This window comes from Ranitomeya variabilis, chromosome 1, assembly GCF_051348905.1.
Source record: "Ranitomeya variabilis isolate aRanVar5 chromosome 1, aRanVar5.hap1, whole genome shotgun sequence".
NCBI classification, from domain to species: domain Eukaryota; kingdom Metazoa; phylum Chordata; class Amphibia; order Anura; family Dendrobatidae; genus Ranitomeya; species Ranitomeya variabilis.
This window is the reverse complement of record NC_135232.1, coordinates 618,442,794-618,467,622: the sequence shown is the minus strand read 5'-3', so window position 1 is coordinate 618,467,622 and position 24,829 is coordinate 618,442,794. Positions and strand designations below refer to the sequence as shown.

The 24,829-nt window shown below is 45.3% G+C and overlaps 1 protein-coding gene across 2 annotated transcripts in view; it reads left to right on the top strand.

Annotated features, from left to right (window-relative positions):
• The window catches only part of CCDC32 (coiled-coil domain containing 32), a 47,829-nt gene that overhangs the window by 1,412 nt on the left and 21,588 nt on the right, over positions 1–24,829 (top strand). The window lies entirely within an intron of this gene.

Below are 24,829 nucleotides of genomic sequence, written 5' to 3'. Positions count from 1 at the left end.
CATGCCCAGGAGATCATAGTGATGCTGCGTCCAGTGGACAGCACAGAGCAGCTTGTCTGTACTGTCTCAGCAGCACTATGCCTTCCTGGTCGGTGTCGCACCACCACTAATCAGTTATTGATGACCCATTAGAAGGAAAAGCTACCAATACAAAAGTATTGGATGACCTCTTTAATAAACATCTGTAGTGACGTCAGATGGGCAAGGTTCTACTCAGATCTGCTAGACAGGAGCACTTTGGTGATTTTTATTTTTTCTTTTGTGAAGGGGGGAAAGTAAAATCTCTGGTGCTTGATTAAGGAGAGCACCAAGTTTACATAGGAAGTCTTATAGGCCATGCAGTAGTGGGATGAGAGAAGGCAAAAAGGTCTCGGGCACCAAGTAATGGAGGTGCCAATCAAAAGAATTAAAAAAAAAAAAGTCTTTTAACCCCATGCTCATCAGCATTGGGGTCAGTGTGTGTGGACAGGGCTTAGTAGCTAAGCTTCCTTGAAGCTGTAGGCTATTTTACCATCAACATCAGTGGTCAAAGCTGAGATCTCATTGCTGCTGTTAACCATTTAGTTGCTGCTGGCAGTTTCTGACTGTGGCATTAAAATGGAGCTCTTTCATCACCTTCATGAAGCTATTTCAGAGCACTGATGAGTTACAATGCTGAAGGCCCCCGTTGCTGCCATCATGGTTCTCCTCTGAACCAGCCATAAGACGAGCTTTATATGAGGCTGCGGTTTTGCAATATACTGTATATGCTGTAAGCAATCTAACTAAAAAAATATAGTAAGAATAAAAATAAGTTTTTAAGGTAGAGAAAAAAAATGCAAATTTGAATCCTCCCCATGAAAAACTAAAATGAACAAATTTTGTATTGTCGCGTCTGTTAAAGTCCAATCTATCAAAATATAAAATGAATTACCTCGCATAGTAAATGCTGTGGAGGGAAAAAAAATAAAAATAAAGTCACAATTGTGTTTTTTCAGGCAGCACAGCTCCCAGAAAAAGGCAATGAAAGCCAATCAAAGCATAGTATGGGCCCCAAATTGAGATATATAAAACATCAGCTCGCCACGCATAAAAACAGACCTCACACGGCTCTATCGATAGAAGAATAAAAATGTTACGGGTCTTGGAAAGTGAAAAGAAAAAAAAAATTGCTTGTTTCGCCAAACGTCTGAAATGTTATTTCACTACTTAAAGCTATGTGAGTTTAGTATCTCTGTAATCGTAGAGACCTGGAGAATCAGGTTTCCAGGTAATTTTTACTACACATTGAATTCTGTAAAAACAAATACAAAAAATTAGTCTTTTTTATTTTTTCGTTTTTTTTAGTATAATATATGGTAAACTGACTGGTGTCATTCTGAACTACAACACTTCCTGAATAAAAGGGATTTAGCGACTGGCACCTTAATTCTAGTGAGACGGGTGTAGGCTTCTGCCACACCATTATGGTAGACATTGGTCTAAATGATAGTGCAGGTTGACATCACCCATTGCTGGTGATTTTCTCTGCCAACGCCAGATGCAACACAATGAAGAGGCAATTTGTTGCATTTTACACCAGTGCATTTTTAAAAGAGAGGCGCCATAATTAATGTTGCCAGTAGGTGGCGTCATCAGACAGTGAAACTACTGCCCAAGGTTTGGCACTAGGAGGCAGTTATGATGAGCACTGGCAGCCCAGGTGGGCATGTGGCTGAGCCAATTGTAGAGAAAGCAAAGGGTCATCCACTACTTGCAGAGCATGGGACAAAGAATAGATACAGGTGTGTCTCACTAAATTAGAATATCATAAAAAAGTTAATTTATTTCAGTTCAATAGTGAAACTCGTATATAATATAGTCATTACAAAATAGAGTGATCTATTTAAGTGTTTATTTCAGTTAATGTTGATGATCATGGTTTACAGCCAATGAAAACCCAAAAGTCATTATCTCAGTAAATTAGATTAACAAAAACACCTGCAAAAGCTTCCTAAGCGTCTAAAAAGGTCCCTTAGTCTGTTTCAGTAGGCTCTACAATCATGGGGAAGACTGCTGACATGACAGATGTCCACAAGGCAGTCATTGACACACTCCACAAGGAGGGTAAGCCACAAAAGGTCATTGCTAAAGAAGCTGAGTGGAAGGAGAAAGTGTGGTAGAAAAAGGTGTACAAGCAACCGGGATAACCGCAGCCTTGGAAGGATTGTCAAGAAAAGGCCATTTAAAAATTATGAGGAGATACACAAGGAGTGGACTGCTGCTGGAGTCATTGCTTCAAGAGCCGCCACACACAGACTATCCAGGATATGGGCTACAAGTGACGCATTCCTTGTGTCAAGCCACTAATGACCAATAGACAATGTCAGATACATCTTACCTAGTCCAAGGAGAAAAATAACTGGACTGTTAGTCTACGTTCACATTAGCGTTCGGCACCGCAGCGTCGGGCGCCGCAGCGTCGCCGCATGCGTCATGCGCCCCTATATTTAACATGGGGGCGCATGGACATGCGTTGTGCTGCGTTTTGCGACGCATGGCCGCAAGCGTTGGGCGCAGAGAACGCAACAAGTTGCATTTTTTTTGCATCCAACTTTCGGCAAAAAAGGACGCATGCGTCGCAAAACGCAGCGTTTTAGCGTGCGTTTTGTCGCGTTTTTGTTTGCGTTGCATCGCCGACGCAGCGGCGCACAACGCAAATGTGAACGTAGCCTTACTCAGTGGTCCGAGTGTTGTGAATTCCGTTCTGGAGCTCCCTCCTGTGGTTGCTAATGGTATTTTTGTGAGTTCTGCTCTTGGGCTCCCTCTGGTGGTTTCGAGTGGAACTGCTGCTCCTTTAGGTAGCTGTAGCAGCTGCCATCACTGATCGCCTTGCCTGCTGGGTTTGTTATTTAACCCCTTCACCCCCGGAGCTTTTTCCGTTTTTCCATTTTCGTTTTTCGCTACCCTCCTTCCCAGAGCCATAACTTTTTTATTTTTCCGTCAATTTGGCCATGTGAGGGCTTATTTTTTGCGGGACGAGTTGTACTTTTGAACGACATCATTGGTTTTAGCATGTCGTGTACTAGAAAACGGGAAAAAAATTCCAAGTGCAGTGAAATTGCAAAAAAAGTGCAATCCCACACTTGTTTTTTGCTTGCCTATTTTGCTAGGTTCACTAAATGCTAAAACTGACCTGCCATTATGATTCTCCAGGTCACTACGAGTTTATAGACACCTAACATGACTAGGTTATTTTTCACCTAAGTGGTGAAAAAAAATTCCAAACTTTGCAAAAAACAAAACAAAATTGCGCCATTTTCCGATACTCGTAGCGTCTCCATTTTTCGTGATCTGGGGTCAGGTGAGGGCTTATTTTTTGCGTGCCGAGCTGGCGTTTTTAATGATAGCATTTTGGTGTAGATACGTTCTTTTGATCGCCCGTTATTGCATTTTAATGCAATGTCGTGGCGACCAAAAAAACGTAAATCTGGCGTTTCGAATTTTTTTCTCATTACGCCATTTAGCGATCAGGTTAATGCTTTTTTTTTATTGATAGATCGGGCGATTCTGAACGCGGCGATACCAAATATGTGTAGGTTGGGTTTTTTTTTTATTGATTTATTTTGATTGGGGCGAAAGGGGGGTGATTTAAACTTTTATATTTTTTTTATTTTTTTCACATTTTTAAAAACTTTTTTTTTTTACTTTTGCCATGCTTCAATAGCCTCCATGGGAGGCTAGAAGCAGGCACAGCCCGATCGGCTCTGCTATGCAGCAGTGATCATAAGATCGCTGCTATATAGCAGAATTGCAGGTGTGCTGTGAGCGCCGACCACAGGGGGGCGCTCACAGCCACCGGCAATCAGTAACCATAGAGGTCTCAAGGACCTCTATGGTTACCTTCCTGACACATCGCCGACCCCCGATCATGTGACGGGGGTCGGCGATGCGCTCATATCCGGCCGCACGGCCGGATGCGGTAGTTAAATGCCGCTGTCTGCGCTTGACAGCGGCATTTAACTAGTTAATAGCGGCGGGTGATCGCGATTTCACCCGCCGCTATTGCGCGCACATGTCAGCTGTAAAAAACAGCTGACATGTCGCGACTTTGATGTGCGCTCACCGCCGGAGCGCACATCAAAGCGGGGGTCCCGACATGTGACGTACTATACCGTCACATGTCGGGAAGGGGTTAAACCTGCTCTGGGCTTTAGTTCATGCCAGCTGTCAATGTCTTAGGTTGGATTTTGTTCTCTCCTTGGATTTCTCATTTGGCCTGTCCTTGTCAGCAAAAGATAAGTTTCTGCTAGTTCTTGTTTGTCCATTTTCTTTGGACACTATTGCTTTGCAAATATGTCTCTTTTTGTCCAGCTTGTCACTATGTCATATTCAGGCTAGCTGGAAGCTCTGGGAAGCAGATTTGCCCCTCCACACCGTGAGTCGGTGTGGAGTTCATTTTTGTAAACTCTGCGTGGATTTTTGTAGTTTTTAATACTGACCGCACAGTATCCTTTTCTCTCTGTCTATCAAGTTTAGTATTGGCCTCCTTTGCTGAAATCTGATTTCATTTCTGTGTACGTCATTTCCCTCTCCACTCACAGCCAATATTTGTGGGGGGGCTGTCTTTCCTTTTGGGGTTTTCTCTGAGGCAAGATAGCTTTCTATTTCCTTCTTTAGGGGTAGTTAATTCTTAGGCTGTGAAGAGGTGTCTAGGGAGAGTCAGGAACATCCCACGGCTATTCCTAGTGTTGTTGTTAGGATTAGGGACTGCGGTCAGTAGAGATACCACCTCCTCAGAGCTCGTCCCATGTTGCGTTTTAGCCACCAGGTCATATCAGTGTGGCCTCTTAACCACCAGGTCATAACAGTACAGCTGGCCCACAATGTGTTAAATGCATCTCAAAAGAGGGAAAAGAAAGTTCTGAGTCATTTTTTTTCCTTTGTAGCTTGTTTTGTCTTTTTTTTCCCCCTTAATCTCTGGGTGGTTCAGGATTTTGGTGCTGATATGGAGGTTCAGGGTCTGTCCTTGCGCGTGGATGAACTCGCTGCAAGGGTACAGAGTATCCAAGATTATGTTGTCCAGACTCCGGTATTAGAGCCTAGAATTCCTATTCCTGATTTATTTTCTGGGGATAGATCTAAATTTCTGAACTTTAAAAATAATTGCAGATTGTTTTTTGCTTTGAGACCCCGTTCCTCTGGTGACCCCATTCAGCAGGTGAAGATTGTTATTTCTTTGCTGCGTGGCGTGGCAGGACTAGGCATTCTCCCTTGAGCCAGGAAATCCTGCATTGCTCAATATTGACGCATTTTTTCAAGCGCTCGGATTGCTGTATGACGAGCCTAATTCTGTGGATCAGGCAGAAAAAACTTTGCTGGCTCTGTGTCAGGGTCAGGAAGCAGCAGAAGTATACTGCCAGAAATTTAGAAAGTGGTCTGTGCTCACAAAATGGAATGAGTATGCCCTGGCAGCGATTTTCAGAAAGGGTCTTTATGAAGCCCTTAAAGATGTTATGGTGGGGTTTCCCACGCCTGCTGGTCTGAATGAGTCAATGTCTTTGGCCATTCAGATTGATCGGCGCCTGCGCGAGCGCAAGGTTGTGCACCATATGGCAGTGTCCTCTGAGCAGAGTCCTGAGCCTATGCAATGTGATAGGATTTTGACTAGAGCAGAAAGGCAGACATTCAGACGTCAGAATGGCCTGTGTTTTTACTGTGGTGATTCTGCTCATGCTATTTCTGATTGCCCTAAGCGTACTAAGAGGGTCCCTAGGTCTGTTACCATTAGTACTGTACAGCCTAAATTTCTTTTGTCTGTTACCCTGATTTGCTCATTGTCGTCCTTTTCTGTTATGGCATTTGTGGATTCTGGCGCTGCCCTGAACTTAATGGACTTAGAATTTGCCAAGCGCTGTGGTTTTTCCTTGGAGCCTTTGCGGAGCCCTATTCCCCTAAGGGGGATTGATGCTACACCATTGGCCAAGAATAAACCCCAGTGTTGTGAAATTGGATTTTGGGCTCCCCCGGTGGCCACTGGTGGAATTGAACTGGTGTGCATCATCCTCTCTGTTCACCTGTTTCCATCAGGATGTGGGAGTCGCTATTTAGCCTTGCTCCTCTGTCACTTCCATGCCGGTCAACATTGTAATCAGAAGCCTTTCTGTGCATGTTCCTGCTGCTAGACAACTCCCAGCTAAGTTGGACTTTAGTCCTTGTTTGTTTTTGCATTTTGTTCCAGTTCACAGCTGTAGTTTCGTTTCTGTGTCTGGAAAGCTCTTGTGATCTGAAATTGCCACTCTGATGTTATGAGTTAATACTAGAGTCTTAAAGTAATTTCAGGATGGTGTTTTGATAGGGTTTTCAGCTGACCATGAAAGTGTCCTTTCTGTCTTCCTGCTATCTAGTAAGCGGACCTCAATTTTGCTAAACCTATTTTCATACTACGTTTGTCATTTCATCTAAAATCACCGCCAATATTTGTGGGGGCCTCTGTCTGCCTTTCGGGGAAATTTCTCTAGAGGTGAGCCAGGACTATATTTTCCTCTGCCAGGATTAGTTAGTCCTCCGGCCGGCGCTGGGCGTCTAGGGATAAAACGCAGGCTACGCTACCCGGCTACTGTTAGTTGTGCGGCAGGTTTAGTTCATGGTCAGTTTAGTTTCCATCCTTCCAAGAGCTAGTTCTTATGTTTGCTGGGCTATGTTCTCTTGCCATTGAGAACCATAACAGTTTGACCGGCCACAAAGGGTTAAATTAATTGACAGAGAAAGGAGAGAAAAGAGAAGTCTGCTGAAGTTTTTTTTTTTTTTTTTCCTTCAGTTCTGAGTGTGCTTGTAATTGAATCTCTTGCAAGTCTGCCTATATTGCAGCCTTTCTCTCTCTCTCTCCTTCTAATCCTGGAATGGCTCTGTGTTCACCTGTTTAAAATGGATATTCAGAGTTTAGCTGCAGGTTTGAATAATCTCACCACGAAAGTTCAAAATTTACAAGATTTTGTTGTTCATGTTCCTATATCTGAACCTAGAATTCCTTTGCCTGAATTTTACTCAGTGGAATGAGTGCGCCCTGGCGGCGAATTTCAGAGAGGGTCTCTCTGATGCCATTAAGGATGTTATGGTGGGGTTCCCTGTGCCTGCGGGTCTGAATGAGTCCATGACAATGGCTATCCAGATCGATAGGCGTCTGCGGGAGCGCAAACCTGTGCACCATTTGGCGGTGTCTACTGAGAAGACGCCAGAGAATATGCAATGTGATAGAATTCTGTCCAGAAGTGAACGGCAGAATTTTAGACGAAAAAATGGGTTGTGCTTCTATTGCGGTGATTCAACTCATGTTATATCAGCATGCTCTAAGCGTACTAAGAAGCTTGATAAGTCTGTTTCAATTGGCACTTTACAGTCTAAGTTTATTCTATCTGTGACCCTGATTTGTTCTTTATCATCTATTACCGCGGATGCCTATGTCGACTCTGGCGCCGCTTTGAGTCTTATGGATTGGTCCTTTGCCAAACGCTGTGGGTATGATTTGGAGCCTCTTGAAACTCCTATACCCCTGAAGGGGATTGACTCCACCCCATTGGCTAGCAATAAACCACAATACTGGACACAAGTAACTATGCGGATTAATCCGGATCACCAGGAGATTATTCGCTTTCTTGTGCTGTATAACCTACATGATGTGTTGGTGCTTGGATTGCCATGGCTGCAATCTCATAACCCAGTCCTTGACTGGAAAGCTATGTCTGTGTTAAGCTGGGGATGTAAGGGGACGCATGGGGACGTACCTGTGGTTTCCATTTCATCATCTATTCCCTCTGAGATTCCTGAATTCTTGACTGAATATCGTGACGTTTTTGAAGAACCTAAGCTTGGTTCATTACCTCCGCACCGGGAGTGTGATTGTGCCATAGATTTGATTCCGGGTAGTAAATACCCTAAGGGTCGTTTATTTAATCTGTCTGTGCCTGAACATGCGGCTATGCGAGAATATATAAAGGAGTCCTTGGAAAAGGGACATATTCGTCCTTCGTCATCTCCCTTAGGAGCCGGTTTTTTCTTTGTGGCTAAGAAAGATGGCTCTTTGAGGCCGTGCATTGATTATCGGCTTTTGAATAAAATCACGGTTAAATATCAATATCCGTTGCCACTGCTGACTGATTTGTTTGCTCGCATAAAGGGGGCCAAGTGGTTCTCTAAGATAGATCTCCGTGGGGCGTATAATTTGGTGCGAATTAAGCAGGGGGATGAGTGGAAAACCGCATTTAATACGCCCGAGGGCCACTTTGAGTATTTGGTGATGCCTTTTGGTCTTTCAAATGCCCCTTCAGTCTTTCAGTCCTTTATGCATGACATTTTCCGTGATTATTTGGATAAATTTATGATTGTGTATCTGGATGATATTTTGATTTTTTCGGATGACTGGGACTCTCATGTCCAGCAGGTCAGGAGGGTTTTTCAGGTTTTGCGGTCTAATTCCTTGTGTGTGAAGGGTTCTAAGTGCGTTTTTGGGGTTCAAAAGATTTCCTTTTTGGGATATATTTTTTCCCCCTCTTCCATCGAGATGGATCCTGTCAAGGTTCAGGCTATTTGTGATTGGACGCAACCCTCTTCTCTTAAGAGTCTTCAGAAATTTTTGGGCTTTGCTAACTTTTATCGTCGATTTATTGCTGGTTTTTCTGATGTTGTTAAACCATTGACTGATTTGACTAAGAAGGGTGCTGATGTTGCTGATTGGTCCCCTGCTGCTGTGGAGGCCTTTCGGGAGCTTAAGCGCCGCTTTTCTTCCGCCCCTGTGTTGCGTCAGCCTGATGGTGCTCTTCCTTTTCAGGTTGAGGTCGACGCTTCTGAAATCGGAGCTGGGGCGGTTTTGTCGCAGAGAAGTTCCGATTGCTCCGTGATGAGACCTTGTGCTTTTTTCTCGCGTAAATTTTCGCCCGCCGAGCGGAATTATGATGTTGGGAATCGGGAGCTTTTGGCCATGAAGTGGGCTTTTGAGGAGTGGCGTCATTGGCTTGAGGGGGCTAGACATCAGGTGGTGGTATTGACTGACCACAAAAATCTAATTTATCTTGAGTCCGCCAGACGCCTGAATCCTAGACAGGCGCGCTGGTCGTTGTTTTTCTCTCGGTTTAATTTTGTGGTGTCCTACCTGCCGGGTTCTAAGAATGTTAAGGCGGATGCCCTTTCTAGGAGTTTTGAGCCTGACTCCCCTGGTAATTCTGAATCTACAGGTATCCTTAAGGATGGAGTGATATTGTCTGCCGTTTCTCCAGACCTGCGGCGGGCCTTGCAGGAGTTTCAGGCGGATAGACCTGATCGTTGCCCACCTGGTAGACTGTTTGTTCCTGATGATTGGACCAGTAAAGTCATTTCTGAGGTTCATTCTTCTGCGTTGGCAGGTCATCCTGGAATCTTTGGTACCAGGGATTTGGTGGCAAGGTCCTTCTGGTGGCCTTCCCTGTCTCGAGATGTGCGAGGCTTCGTGCAGTCTTGTGACGTTTGTGCTCGGGCCAAGCCTTGTTGTTCTCGGGCTAGTGGATTGTTGTTGCCCTTGCCTATCCCGAAGAGGCCCTGGACGCACATCTCGATGGATTTTATTTTCGGATCTTCCTGTTTCTCAGAAGATGTCTGTCATCTGGGTGGTGTGTGATCGTTTCTCTAAGATGGTCCATTTGGTTCCCTTGCCTAAGTTGCCTTCTTCTTCCGAGTTGGTTCCTCTGTTTTTTCAAAATGTGGTCCGTTTGCATGGTATTCCGGAGAATATCGTTTCTGACAGAGGTACCCAATTCGTGTCTAGATTTTGGCGAGCATTCTGTGCTAGGATGGGCATAGATTTGTCTTTCTCGTCTGCTTTCCATCCTCAGACTAATGGCCAGACCGAGCGGACGAATCAGACCTTGGAGACATATTTGAGGTGTTTTGTGTCTGCAGATCAGGATGATTGGGTTGCTTTTTTGCCTTTAGCGGAGTTTGCCCTCAATAATCGGGCCAGCTCTGCCACCTTGGTGTCTCCCTTTTTCTGTAATTCGGGGTTTCATCCTCGATTTTCTTCTGGTCAGGTGGAATCTTCGGATTGTCCTGGAGTGGATGCTGTGGTGGAGAGGTTGCATCAGATTTGGGGGCAGGTAGTGGACAATTTGAAGTTGTCCCAGGAGAAGACTCAGCTTTTTGCCAACCGCCGGCGTCGGGTTGGTCCTCGGCTTTGTGTTGTGGACTTGGTGTGGTTGTCTTCTCGTTTTGTCCCTATGAGGGTTTCTTCTCCCAAGTTTAAGCCTCGGTTCATCGGCCCGTACAAGATATTGGAGATTCTTAACCCTGTGTCCTTCCGTTTGGACCTCCCTGCATCTTTTTCTATTCATAATGTTTTTCATCGGTCATTATTGCGCAGGTATGAGGTACCGGTTGTGCCTTCCGTTGAGCCTCCTGCTCCGGTGTTGGTTGAGGGCGAGTTGGAGTACGTTGTGGAAAAAATCTTGGACTCCCGTGTTTCCAGACGGAAACTCCAGTATCTGGTTAAATGGAAGGGATACGGTCAGGAGGATAATTCTTGGGTGACTGCCTCTGATGTTCATGCCTCCGATTTGGTCCATGCCTTTCATAGGGCTCATCCTGATCGCCCTGGTGGTTCTGGTGAGGGTTCGGTGCCCCCTCCTTGAGGGGGGGGTACTGTTGTGAAATTGGATTTTGGGCTCCCCCGGTGGCCACTGGTGGAATTGAACTGGTGTGCATCATCCTCTCTGTTCACCTGTTTCCATCAGGATGTGGGAGTCGCTATTTAGCCTTGCTCCTCTTGTCACTTCCATGCCGGTCAACATTGTAATCAGAAGCCTTTCTGTGCATGTTCCTGCTGCTAGACAACTCCCAGCTAAGTTGGACTTTAGTCCTTGTTTGTTTTTGCATTTTGTTCCAGTTCACAGCTGTAGTTTCGTTTCTGTGTCTGGAAAGCTCTTGTGATCTGAAATTGCCACTCTGATGTTATGAGTTAATACTAGAGTCTTAAAGTAATTTCAGGATGGTGTTTTGATAGGGTTTTCAGCTGACCATGAAAGTGTCCTTTCTGTCTTCCTGCTATCTAGTAAGCGGACCTCAATTTTGCTAAACCTATTTTCATACTACGTTTGTCATTTCATCTTAAATCACCGCCAATATTTGTGGGGGCCTCTGTCTGCCTTTCGGGGAAATTTCTCTAGAGGTGAGCCAGGACTATATTTTCCTCTGCCAGGATTAGTTAGTCCTCCGGCCGGCGCTGGGCGTCTAGGGATAAAACGCAGGCTACGCTACCCGGCTACTGTTAGTTGTGCGGCAGGTTTAGTTCATGGTCAGTTTAGTTTCCATCCTTCCAAGAGCTAGTTCTTATGTTTGCTGGGCTATGTTCTCTTGCCATTGAGAACCATAACACCCCAGTACTGGACACAGTTGACCATGTACATGGCTGCAGCACATCAGGAAAATATTCACTTTTTGGTGTTGCATAATTTGCATGATGTTGTTGTGCTGGGTTTTCCATGGTTACAGGTACATAATCCAGTGCTGGATTGGAGATCTATGTCTGTAACTGGTTGGGGTTGTCAGGGGATACATAGTGATATTCCTTTGATGTCCATTTCCTCATCCCCTTCTTCTGAAGTTCCTGAGTTTTTGTCGGATTTCCAGGATGTATTTGATGAGCCTAAGTCTAGTTCCCTGCCTCCTCATAGGGACTGCGATTGTGCCATTAATTTGATTCCTGGCTGTAAGTTCCCTAAGGGCCGACTTTTCAATCTGTCTGTGCCAGAGCATGCCGCTATGCGGAGTTATGTAAAGGAGTCCTTGGAGAAGGGGCATATTCGCCCGTCTTCGTCACCATTGGGAGCGGGATTTTTTTTTGTTGCCAAGAAGGATGGTTCCTTGAGACCCTGTATAGATTATCACCTTCTCAATAAGATCACGGTCAAATTCCAGTACCCTTTACCTTTGCTTTCTGATTTGTTTGCTCGGATTAAGGGTGCCAGTTGGTTTACTAAAATCGACATTCGAGGGGCGTATAATCTCGTGCGTATTAAACAAGGTAATGAATGGAAAACCGCATTTAATACGCCCGAAGGCCATTTTGAATATCTTGTGATGCCATTCGGGCTCTCTAATGCTCCATCGGTATTTCAGTCCTTTATGCATGATATCTTCCGGAATTATCTGGATAAATTCATGATTGTGTATTTGGATGATATTTTGGTTTTTTCCGATGATTGGGAGTCTCATGTGAAGCAGGTTAGGATGGTATTTCAGGTCCTTCGTGCTAATGCGTTGTTTGTGAAAGGGTCTAAGTGCCTCTTTGGAGTTCAGAAAGTTTCATTTTTTCTCCCTAGGCTATTAAAATGGACCCTGTTAAAGTCCAGGCCATTCATGATTGGACTCAACCCACATCTGTAAAGAGCCTTCAAAAATTTTTGGGCTTTGCTAATTTTTATCGCCGCTTTATTGCTAATTTTTCTAGTGTGGTGAAGCCTCTGACCGATTTGACGAAGAAAGGCGCTGATGTGATGAATTGGTCCTCTGCGGCTGTTGAGGCCTTTCAGGAGCTTAAACGTCGTTTTACTTCTGCCCCTGTGTTGCGTCAGCCAGAAGTTTCTCTCCCTTTTCAGGTTGAGGATGATGCTTCTGAGATTGGGGCAGGGGCCGTTTTGTCTCAGAGAAATTCTGATGGCTCTTTGATGAAACCATGTGCTTTCTTCTCCAGAAAGTTTTCGCCTGCTGAGCGTAATTATGATGTCGGCAATCGGGAGTTGTTGGCTCTGAAGTGGGCATTTGAGGAGTGGCGACTGTTGTGAATGGAACTTTTTGGCTCCCTCTTGTGGTCACTAGCGACATGACACTTTGATTTTCTTTCCTCAGCTTGGTACCCACCTGGTTCGTTAGTCCAGGGGTGTTGCTATTTAAACTCCCTGGATTCTCAGTCTGGTGCCTGGCATCGTTGTAATCAGTTCCTTTCTGTTTGCTCCTGTCTGCTGGTCCTGTGTCATGGTTCTCAATGGCGAGAGAACATAGCCCAGCATATAAAAGAACTAGCTCTTGGAAGATGGAATCTAAACTGACCATGAACTAAACCTGCCGCACAATTAACAGTGGCCGGGTAGCGTGCCTACGTTTTATCCCTAGACGCCCAGCGCCAGCCGGAGGACTAACTAATCCTAGCAGAGGAAAATACAGTCCTGGCTCACCTCTAGAGAAATTTCCCCAAAAGGCAGACAGAGGCCCCCACATATATTGGCGGTGATTTAAGATGAAATGACAAACGTAGTATGAAAATAGGTTTAGCAAAATCGAGGTCCGCTTACTAGATAGCAGGAAGACAGAAAGGGCACTTTCATGGTCAGCTGAAAACCCTATCAAAACACCATCCAGAAATTACTTTAAGACTCTAGTATTAACTCATAACACCAGAGTGGCAATTTCAGATCACAAGAGCTTTCCAGACACAGTAACGAAACAGCGGCTGTGAACTGGAACAAAATGCAAAAACAAACAAGGACGAAAGTCCAACTTAGCTGAGAGTTGTCTAGTAGCAGGAACATGCACAGAAAGGCTTCTGATAACATTGTTGACCGGCATGAAACTGACAGAGGAGCAAGGTTATATAGAGACTCCCACATCCTGATGGGAACAGGTGAACAGAGAGGATGATGCACACAAGTTCAATTCCACCAGTGGCCACCGGGGGAGCCCAGAATCCAATTTCACAACAGTCCTGGTTCTTTGCAAAACAAGCTAAGTCCTGCTTCCTTATTTTTTGGTTATTTGCATTGCTCTTATTTTTTGTCCAGCTTGTACTAAATGTGATTCCTGATATTGCTGGAAGCTCTAGGGGGCTGATATTCTCCCCCCGTGCCGTTAGACGGTTCGGGGGTTCTTGAATATTCAGCGTGGAAATTTTGATAGGGTTTTTGCTGACCGTATAAGTCATCTTCCTATATTCTGCTATTAGTCAGTGGGCCTCTCTTTGCTAAAACCTAGTTCATTCTTACGTTTGTCTTTTCTTCTTACCTCACCGTTATTATTTGTTGGGGGCTTGTATCCAACTTTTGGGGTCTTTTCTCTGGAGGCAAGAAAGGTCTATTGTTTCAGTTCTAGGGTTAGTTAGTTCTCCGGCTGGCGCGAGACGTCTAGAACCAACGTAGGTACGTTCCCCGGCTACTGCTATTTGTTGTGCTAGGATCAGTTATACGGTCAGCCTAGTTACCACTGCCCTATGAGCTGGTTTTTTGTGTGTGCAGACTTGGTAATAACCTTTGAGACCCTCTGCCATTGGGGTCATAACAGTATGCCAGGCCAAAAGTAATACTTAATGCATTGCAGAAGTGGGATTATAAGAAAGGAAATTCTGAGTTTTTTTTTTTTTTCTTTCTTCCTCCCCTTTATCTCTGAGTGGCTTGAGCTTGCTGCAGACATGGATGTCCAGACTTTGATTACTAGTGTGGATCAGCTTGCTGCTCGTGTGCAGGGCATTCAAGATTTTGTTACTTGTAGTCCTATGTCAGAACCTAAAATACCTATTCCTGAACTGTTCTCTGGAGACCGATTTAAGTTTAGGAATTTCAGGAATAATTGTAAATTGTTTCTATCTCTGAGACCTCGTTCGTCTGGAGACTCAGCTCAGCAAGTAAAAATTGTTATCTCTTTCTTGCGGGGCGACCCTCAGGATTGGGCCTTCTCGTTAGCGCCAGGAGATCCGGCATTGGCAAATATTGATGCGTTTTTTCTGGCGCTCGGGTTGCTTTACGAGGAGCCCAATCTTGAAATTCAGGCAGAAAAAGCTTTGCTGGCTATCTCTCAGGGCCAGGATGAAGCTGAAGTGTATTGCCCAAAATTTCGGAAATGGTCCGTGCTTACTCAGTGGAATGAGTGTGCTCTGGCCGCAAATTTCAGAAATGGCCTTTCTGAAGCCATTAAGAATGTGATGGTGGGTTTCTCCATTCCTACAAGTCTGAATGATTCCATGGCGCTGGCTATTCAAATTGACCGGCGTTTGCGGGAGCGCAAAGCCGCTAATCCTCTGGTGGTGTTGTCTGAACAAACACCTGATTTAATGCAATGTGGTAGAATTCAGACTAGAAATGAACGGAAAAATCATAGACGTCAGAATGGGTTGTGTTTTTACTGTGGTGATCCTACACATGTTATATCAGCATGCTCTAAACGCTTAACAAAGGTGGTTAGTCCTGTCGCCATTGGTAATTTGCAACCTAAATTTATTTTGTCTGTGACCTTAATTTGCTCATTGTCTTCCTACCCTGTTATGGCGTTTGTGGATTCAGGTGCTGCCCTGAGTCTTATGGATTTTTCATTTGCCAAACGCTGTGGTTTTGTTCTTGAGCCGTTGGTAAATCCTATCCCTCTTAGAGGTATTGATGCTACGCCATTGGCGGAAAATAAGCCGCAGTTTTGGACACAGGTAACCATGTGCATGACTCCTGAACATCGGGAGGTGATTCGTTTTCTGGTTCTGCATAAGATGCATGATTTGGTCGTTTTGGGTCTACCATGGTTACAGACCCATAATCCAGTTTTGGATTGGAAGGCAATGTCTGTGTCAAGTTGGGGCTGTCAGGGAATTCATTGCGATTCCCCGCCGGTGTCTATTGCTTCCTCTACTCCTTCGGAAGTTCCTGAGTATTTGTCTGATTATCAGGATGTATTCAGCGAGTCCAGGTCCAGTGCTCTTCCTCCTCATAGGGACTGTGACTGCGCTATAGATTTGATTCCGGGTAGTAAATTTCCTAAGGGAAGATTATTTAATCTGTCTGTACCTGAGCATACCGCAATGCGTTCGTATATCAAGGAGTCTCTGGAGAAGGGGCATATTCGTCCATCCTCTTCCCCTCTTGGTGCGGGATTCTTTTTTGTGGCCAAGAAGGACGGATCTTTGAGACCTTGTATAGACTATCGGCTTCTGAATAAAATCACTGTTAAATTTCAGTATCCTTTGCCTCTGTTGTCGGACTTGTTTGCCCGGATTAAGGGTGCCAAGTGGTTCACCAAGATAGATCTTCGTGGTGCGTACAACCTTGTGCGCATTAAGCAGGGAGATGAATGGAAAACTGCATTTAATACGCCCGAAGGTCATTTTGAGTACTTGGTGATGCCTTTTGGGCTCTCTAATGCTCCCTCAGTATTTCAGTCCTTTATGCATGATATTTTCCGGAAGTACCTGGATAAATTTATGATCGTTTATCTGGATGATATTCTGCTTTTTTCTGATGATTGGGACTCCCATGTAAAGCAGGTCAGGATGGTGTTTCAGGTTTTGCGTGAGAATGCTTTGTTTGTCAAGGGCTCAAAGTGTCTGTTTGGAGTGCAGAAGGTTCCCTTTTTGGGTTTTATTTTCTCCCCTTCTGCGGTGGAGATGGACCCAGTCAAGGTCCGAGCTATTCATGATTGGACTCAACCCACGTCAGTTAAGAGTCTTCAGAAGTTCTTGGGTTTTGCTAACTTCTACCGTCGTTTTATCGCTAACTCTTCTAGCGTTGTTAAACCTTTGACGGATATGACCAAGAAAGGTTCTGATGTTGCTAACTGGGCTCCTGCAGCCGTGGAAGCTTTCCAAGAGCTGAAGCGCCGGTTTACTTCGGCGCCTGTTTTGTGTCAGCCTGATGTCTCACTTCCCTTTCAGGTTGAAGTGGATGCTTCTGAGATCGGTGCAGGGGCCGTTTTGTCGCAGAGAGACCCTGGTTGCTCTATAATGAGACCATGTGCTTTTTTTTCTAGGAAGTTTTCGCCTGCTGAGCGGAACTATGATGTTGGCAATCGGGAGTTGTTGGCCATGAAGTGGGCATTTGAGGAGTGGCGTCATTGGCTCGAGGGTGCTAAGCATCGTGTGGTGGTCTTGACTGATCACAAAAATCTGATGTATCTCGAGTCTGCTAAACGCCTGAATCCTAGACAGGCCCGTTGGTCATTGTTTTTCTCCCGTTTTGACTTTGTGGTCTCGTACCTACCGGGTTCAAAGAATGTGAAGGCTGATGCTCTTTCTAGGAGCTTTGTGCCTGACTCTCCTGGAGTCTCAGAGCCAGCTGGTATTCTTAAAGAGGGAGTTATCTTGTCGGCCATTTCTCCGGATTTGCGACGTGTGTTGCAGAGATTTCAGGCTGGTAGACCTGACTCTTGTCCACCTGACAGACTGTTTGTTCCTGATAAATGGACCAGCAGAGTCATTTCCGAGGTTCATTCCTCGGTGTTGGCAGGGCATCCGGGGATTTTTGGCACCAGAGATTTGGTGGCTAGGTCCTTTTGGTGGCCTTCCTTGTCACGGGATGTGCGGTCGTTTGTGCAGTCCTGTGGGACTTGTGCTCGAGCTAAGCCTTGCTGTTCTCGTGCCAGCGGGTTGCTCTTGCCCTTGCCTGTCCCGAAGAGGCCTTGGACACACATTTCCATGGATTTCATTTCAGATCTTCCGGTGTCTCAGGGCATGTCTGTCATCTGGGTGGTATGTGATCGTTTTTCCAAGATGGTCCATTTGGTGTCCTTGCCTAAGCTGCCTTCCTCTTCCGATCTGGTTCCTTTATTCTTTCAGAATGTGGTTCGTTTGCACGGCATTCCTGAGAATATCGTGTCTGACAGAGGATCCCAGTTTGTTTCCAGGTTCTGGCGATCCTTTTGTGCTAAGATGGGCATTGATTTGTCGTTTTCATCTGCCTTTCATCCTCAGACTAATGGCCAAACTGAGCGAACAAATCAGACTCTAGAGGCTTATTTGAGGTGTTTTGTTTCTGCAGATCAGGATGATTGGGTGACCTTCTTGCCATTGGCTGAGTTTGCCCTTAATAATCGGGCTAGTTCCGCTACTTTGGTTTCGCCATTTTTCTGCAACTCTGGTTTTCATCCTCGTTTTTCCTCGGGACATGTTGAGCCCTCTGACTGTCCTGGGGTAGATTCTGTGGTGGATAGGTTGCAGCAGATTTGGAATCATGTGGTGGACAACTTAAAGTTGTCACAGGAGAAGGCTCAGCGTTTTGCCAACCGCCGCCGCGGTGTGGGTCCCCGACTTCGCGTTGGGGATTTGGTGTGGCTGTCTTCTCGGTTTGTTCCTATGAAGGTCTCCTCTCCTAAATTTAAGCCTCGCTTCATCGGTCCTTATAAGATTTTGGAAATCCTTAATCCAGTGTCCTTTCGCTTGGATCTTCCGGTGTCGTTTGCCATTCACAACGTGTTCCATAGGTCTTTGTTGCGGCGGTACGTTGTGCCGGTGGTTCCTTCTGTTGAGCCTCCTGCTCCGGTGTTGGTTGAGGGCGAGTTGGAGTATGTGGTGGAGAAGATCTTGGATTCTCGTCTCTCCAGACGGAGGCTTCAGTATCTGGTCAAGTGGAAGGGCTATGGTCAGGAGGATAATTCCTGGGTGGTCGCCTCTGATGTTCATGCGGCCGATTTGGTTCGTGCCTTTCACGCTGCTCATCCTGATCGCCCTGGTGGTCTTGGTGAGGGTTCGGTGACCCCTCCTTAAGGGGGGGGTACTGTTGTGAATGGAACTTTTTGGCTCCCTCTTGTGGTCACTAGCGACATGACACTTTGATTTTCTTTCCTCAGCTTGGTACCCACCTGGTTCGTTAGTCCAGGGGTGTTGCTATTTAAACTCCCTGGATTCTCAGTCTGGTGCCTGGCATCGTTGTAATCAGTTCCTTTCTGTTTGCTCCTGTCTGCTGGTCCTGGTTCTTTGCAAAACAAGCTAAGTCCTGCTTCCTTATTTTTTGGTTATTTGCATTGCTCTTATTTTTTGTCCAGCTTGTACTAAATGTGATTCCTGATATTGCTGGAAGCTCTAGGGGGCTGATATTCTCCCCCCGTGCCGTTAGACGGTTCGGGGGTTCTTGAATATTCAGCGTGGAAATTTTGATAGGGTTTTTGCTGACCATATAAGTCATCTTCCTATATTCTGCTATTAGTCAGTGGGCCTCTCTTTGCTAAAACCTAGTTCATTCTTACGTTTGTCTTTTCTTCTTACCTCACTGTTATTATTTGTTGGGGGCTTGTATCCAACTTTTGGGGTCTTTTCTCTGGAGGCAAGAAAGGTCTATTGTTTCCCTTCTAGGGTTAGTTAGTTCTCCGGCTGGCGCGAGACGTCTAGAACCAACGTAGGTACGTTCCCCGGCTACTGCTATTTGTTGTGCTAGGATCAGTTATACGGTCAGCCTAGTTACCACTGCCCTATGAGCTGGTTTTTTGTGTGTGCAGACTTGGTAATAACCTCTGAGACCCTCTGCCATTGGGGTCATAACAGGCGACATTGGCTTGAGGGAGCCAAGCATCGCGTGGTGGTCTTGACTGATCATAAGAATCTGATTTATCTCGAGTCTGCTAAACGGTTGAATCCTAGACAAGCTCAGTGGTCTCTGTTTTTCTCCCGTTTTGATTTTGTGGTCTCGTATATTCCGGGATCTAAGAATGTGAAGGCTGATGCCCTTTCTAGGAGTTTTTTGCCTGATTCTCCGGGAGTTCTTGAGCCGGCTGGGATTCTCAAGGAGGGGGTGATTCTTTCTGCCATCTCCCCTGATTTGCGGCGGGTACTTCAGGAGTTTCAGGCTGATAAACCTGACCTCTGTCCAGTGGGGAAACTGTTCCTGATAGATGGACTAGCAGGGTAATTTCTGAGGTTCATTGTTCGGTGTTGGCTGGTCACCCTGGGATTTTCGGTACCAGAGATTTGGTGGCTAGGTCCTTTTGGTGGCCTTCCTTGTCGCGGGATGTGCGTTCGTTTGTGCAGTCCTGTGGGACCTGTGCTCGGGCTAAGCCTTGCTGTTCCCGTGCCAGTGGGTTGCTTTTGCCTTTGCCTATTCCTGAGAGGCCCTGGACGCATATTTCCATGGATTTTATTTCTGATCTTCCTGTTTCTCAGAAGATGTCTGTCATCTGGGTGGTTTGTGACCGGTTTTCTAAGATGGTCCATTTGGTACCCTTGCCTAAGTTGCCTTCCTCCTCTGATTTGGTTCCATTATTTTTTCAGCATGTGGGTCGTTTGCATGGTATTCCGGAGAATATTGTGTCTGACAGAGGTTCCCAGTTCGTTTCTAGGTTTTGGCGGTCCTTTTGTGCTAGAATGGGCATTGATTTGTCTTTTTCTTCAGCATTCCATCCTCAGACAAATGGCCAAACGGAGCGAACCAATCAGACCTTGGAAACCTATTTGAGATGCTTCGTGTCTGCTGATCAGGATGATTGGGTGACCTTTTTGCCGTTGGCCGAGTTTGCCCTTAATAATCGGGCTAGTTCTGCTACCTTGGTTTCGCCTTTCTTTTGTAACTTTGGTTTTCATCCTCGTTTTTCTTCAGGGCAGCTTGAGCCTTCTGACTGTCCTGGTGTGGATTCTGTGGTGGACAGGTTGCAGCAAATTTGGACTCATGTGGTGGACAATTTGACGTTGTCTCAGGAAAAGGCTCAACGTTTTGCTAACCGTCGTCGGTGTGTTGGTCCCGGCTTCGTGTGGGGGATTTGGTCTGGTTGTCTTCTCGTCATGTTCCTATGAAGGTTTCTTCCCCTAAGTTCAAGCCTCGCTTTATTGGGCCTTATAAGATTTCTGAAATTATCAATCCGGTGTCTTTTCGTTTGGCCCTTCCAGCTTCTTTTTCCATTCATAATGTGTTCCATAGATCCTTGTTGCGGAGATATGTGGTACCTATGGTTCCCTCCGTTGATTCTCCTGCTCCGGTGTTGGTTGAGGGGGAATTGGAATATGTGGTGGAGAAGATTTTGGATTCTCCTTTTTCGAGACAGAAGCTTCAGTATCTGGTCAAGTGGAAGGGTTATGGACAGGAGGATAATTCTTGGGTTGTTGCCTCCGATGTTCATGCTGCCGATTTGGTTCGTGCTTTCCATTTGGCTCGTCCTGATCGGCCTGGGAGCTCTGGTGAGGGTTCGGTGACCCCTCCTCAAGGGGGGGGGGTACTGTTGTGAATTCCGTTCTGGAGCTCCCTCCTGTGGTTTGTTATTTAAACCTGCTCTGGGCTTTAGTTCATGCCAGCTGTCAATGTCTTAGGTTGGATTTTGTTCTCTCCTTGGATTTCTCATATGGCCTGTCCTTGTCAGCAAAAGATACGTTTCTGCTAGTTCTTGTTTGTCCATTTTCTTTGGACACTATTGCTTTGCAAATATGTCTCTTTTTGTCCAGCTTGTCACTATGTCATATTCAGGCTAGCTGGAAGCTCTGAGAAGCAGATTTGCCCCTCCACACCGTGAGTCGGTGTGGAGTTCATTTTTGTAAACTCTGTGTGGATTTTTGTAGTTATACAAAAAGTAATACTGACTTTGTAATTGACTCTGGGCTATAGAGAGGAGACTAGAAAAACACCCAGGGCTGTATTCCTGCTCTGCATTTGTTAGTACATAAATGCAGGAGCTTCATTGAGTAAATAATACACTGATCAGTGTAGATGTGAATCCAGCTCTGGGGTGAAGTAAAGGACTTGTTAGAAAGCTCCACATACTCCCTCTGTGTTTTCACTTTCCTCCTCACCCTATCCATAGAATTGAATAGGAGGTGTAGCCTGACACCTCTGAACAAAAGTGTTTTTCCCCAAAGTGCTTGATCACTTCAGGAAGCAAGAGGAAGTGAAGAAGTGGCTCATATGGGGAGAAATAAGCAGAATTCTCTGCTAAGATATAATATCAAGTTTGTTATATTCATCTTATTGACTTATGCAAAGTTTGAAAGTACAGGACTAATTTAGAAAAAACATCCTCGCCCCACAAAAACCCACACCAAAGTGGGCAAGGATCTTTGTCTCCCAGCTAGGCCCTCGTCTTTTTTTTTTTTTCTCCCCCATCACCCCTTGCACTCCGCGTCTGTCCCATGAATTGGAGCAAAGGATTTTATTTTTAGGAAATGGGTGAGTGCCGCTTTATTTTGTCTCAGCTTGGTCATCACCTTGTTGCTTTAGCAGAGGACCACCGTAATTCCTCTTTAACACTGACCATTCTCATATTTGCACAGTGCGTTGCTGTTTGGTGCTGTTAAGCTCATTTTTTTGCTGCACAGCATAGTGTGTATGTGTATATATAGCATAGTATCTGTATGTATATGTAGCTGAGCTGTATGTATGTATACAACATTGTATGTAGCAGAGCTTTATGTATGTATACAACAGTGTGTATGTATATGTAGCAGCACTATGTATATACAGCAGAGTGGTGTGTAGCAGAACTGTATGTATATAGCAAAGGTGTATACAAAAGTATATACTGCAGTGTGTACATAATGTGCTTACTGTAAAGCCCTATGTGTATAATACATATGTCGCAGAGAAACACTAACAGATCTATTTCCTCCATATTCTAACCTGGTGCATTAAAATTGGTGATAATGACCACCCCATTTTACAATACCCATGGTTGTCTAAACCTGTGGTGCACCTTATAATCCAAAAAATGAGTTAATTGTTTTTATAAACCACTCTACATATGATCCTATGACGCTCCTGTAGCGCAGGGCAGGATGCTCTCTATTTTAGTGCATCCCCCAACTTGGACATTGGGTGGTCTGTGCTGTGGGTTAACAGCAAAAACCTCTACTAAATGATTATACCGCTGAGTCCTGTACGGTGATCTGTTTTCTTTTGAGACAGCGGTGCGCATCAACATTTATTTACATAAAAGCAGGAAATTCTCAATGTGCTTGAAAAACGAGTCTTCTCAGATTTTTCTGTGTGCGGCAATACAGAACCGCTGCTAGACCGTCACTGAGAATGTCACTGTATATACCAGAGAGACGGCTGAAGCCAGATGGCGAAACCTCATAGACAGCAGAGTACAAGGTTTTATATGATGTACAGTACAGTGACAGCGGGGGGATTTACCCCGAGGGTCTCCTTTTGCAGACAGTATACATTACAGCATACCTGTGAGACTATGGCACCGCTGCTATATCTTGTGTGCAGTAATTACTGTTCTTCTTTACATTAATGTGGATTACTTGAGTTAATTACCGCTCGCATTTGCACATTAGACTGTTTTCAGTCCAATAATTGATGCTCGGCGTGCACGTCATTATACATCTCCAGTTTATTATGGTAGCCTCCTTTCATTCCTGCCGTGCTTGTTTACAGCAGGAACCGTCTAATCTCCTGGTATTATGCTTCTTTAATATGCAATTTGTTTTCCATAGTTTACGCCGTTGTTATTCAGCGCACATGAACCATGACGGATTTTATTATCCCTTTTTGTTTTTAATTTTCTTTGCTCTTTCTAATTATTTAGGTCTTTTGTTTAAATTGTTGATACGCCGTAATCATTTTTGTAATCAAAATCTGAATTGTATCCGAAAAAAAAGAGTAGAGATCTGGCAATGCACATAGAAGAGAGATCACATGGCATTTTGCTGGTGGACCCCGATTTAGCGACTGGTCGCTTGCTCAAAAAATTACGTTAAATACCTTGTAAAAATCCCTGAGCACTGCTGACTTTGCCGTTCTTTTCCGTTTTGTGCTGTGTTTCTCCTTTGCAGCGATACTCACATTTGTTGCTTTTGGAGCGCAGTATGTGAAATCTCTGCTTGCAGATCAACTGGACGTTTCTCTGGTTGTGTGCACTTTCACACCTCTTTCCCAGATGCTGCCAATCACAGCTCAGCAGCATCTGAGACTAATAATTTAGAAACTGATCTAGCAGTCAGTAACTGCCAGCATCTAGTTAGTGTCAAAGTGGTCATCCCAGAGAAGACTCCGAAGAGCAGAAATTTCACACACTCCCCTCCAAGAGCAATAAATGTGAAAATCTCTACTATTTAAAAAAAAAAAATAAATCACAAGTCTGAGGCTGCCTACTCTTTTCTTAAAGGGAATCTGTCACCCCCAAAGTCGTATATGAGCCTACGCCACCAGCATCAGGGGCTTATCTACAGTATTCTGTAATGCTGTAGATAAGCCCCCGATGTACCCTGAAAGGTGAGAAATAAAGGTTAGATTATACTCACCCAGGGGCGGTCCGGTCCGATGGGCGTCGCGGTCCGGTCCAGCACCTACTATCTTAATACGATGATGTCCTTTTCTGGACTTCCTGCTCCGGCGCAGGCGTACTTTATCTGCCCTGTTGAGGGCAGAGCAAAGTACTGCAGTGCGCAGGTGCCGGGAAAGGTCCGAGAGGCCCGGCGCCTGCGCACTGCAGTACTTTGCTCTGCCCTCAACAGGGCCGACAAAGTACGCCCGCGCTGGAGCCACGGCAAGAAGAGGACGTCATCGTAAGAAGATAGGAGGCCCCGGACCGCGACTTCCATCGGACCCGGACTGCAGCGGGACCTCCCCTGGGCGAGTATAATCTAACCTCTTTTTCTCATCTTTCAGGTTACATCTGGCGCCTATCTACAGCATTACAGGATGCTGTAGATAAGCCCCTGATGCCGTTGGCCGCAGCTCATATACGATTTTGGGGGTGACAAGTTCCCTTTAAGTATAGGGCTCATTGAGACGAGCGTATTATATGGAAGTGTGCACCACAGACCGCACATGGAGCGCACATGCAGCCATTATAGGCAGTGTACAAGAGCACATGGTCAGTATTTCATACACATTCATTCAGTCTAACTGTCTTTTGTGGAGGGAAAAAAATCATAGTATGTACCACTTTTGTCTGATTTAGAGCACTTGACCGATATGCAGACCAGCACATGACGTCAATCAAGTCTTGTGGATGTGACTGACCAGAGTTTTCAAGCGGGATGGCTGAACATGACCAAGAAAAAAGTAGCCCCAGACTTGATAGGATTTTTAAGAAGTACCTTAGTATGTTGGTTCTCTGGGCATGATCACTAAAATGAAGGGGCAGATGCATGGAGCTGAGCGCTGCAATCCTTCAAAGCTCAACATAAGTGTTCTGGGTTGACCGTGACCGAGAGGAGCCCAAAGACCGCTGTGTCGTA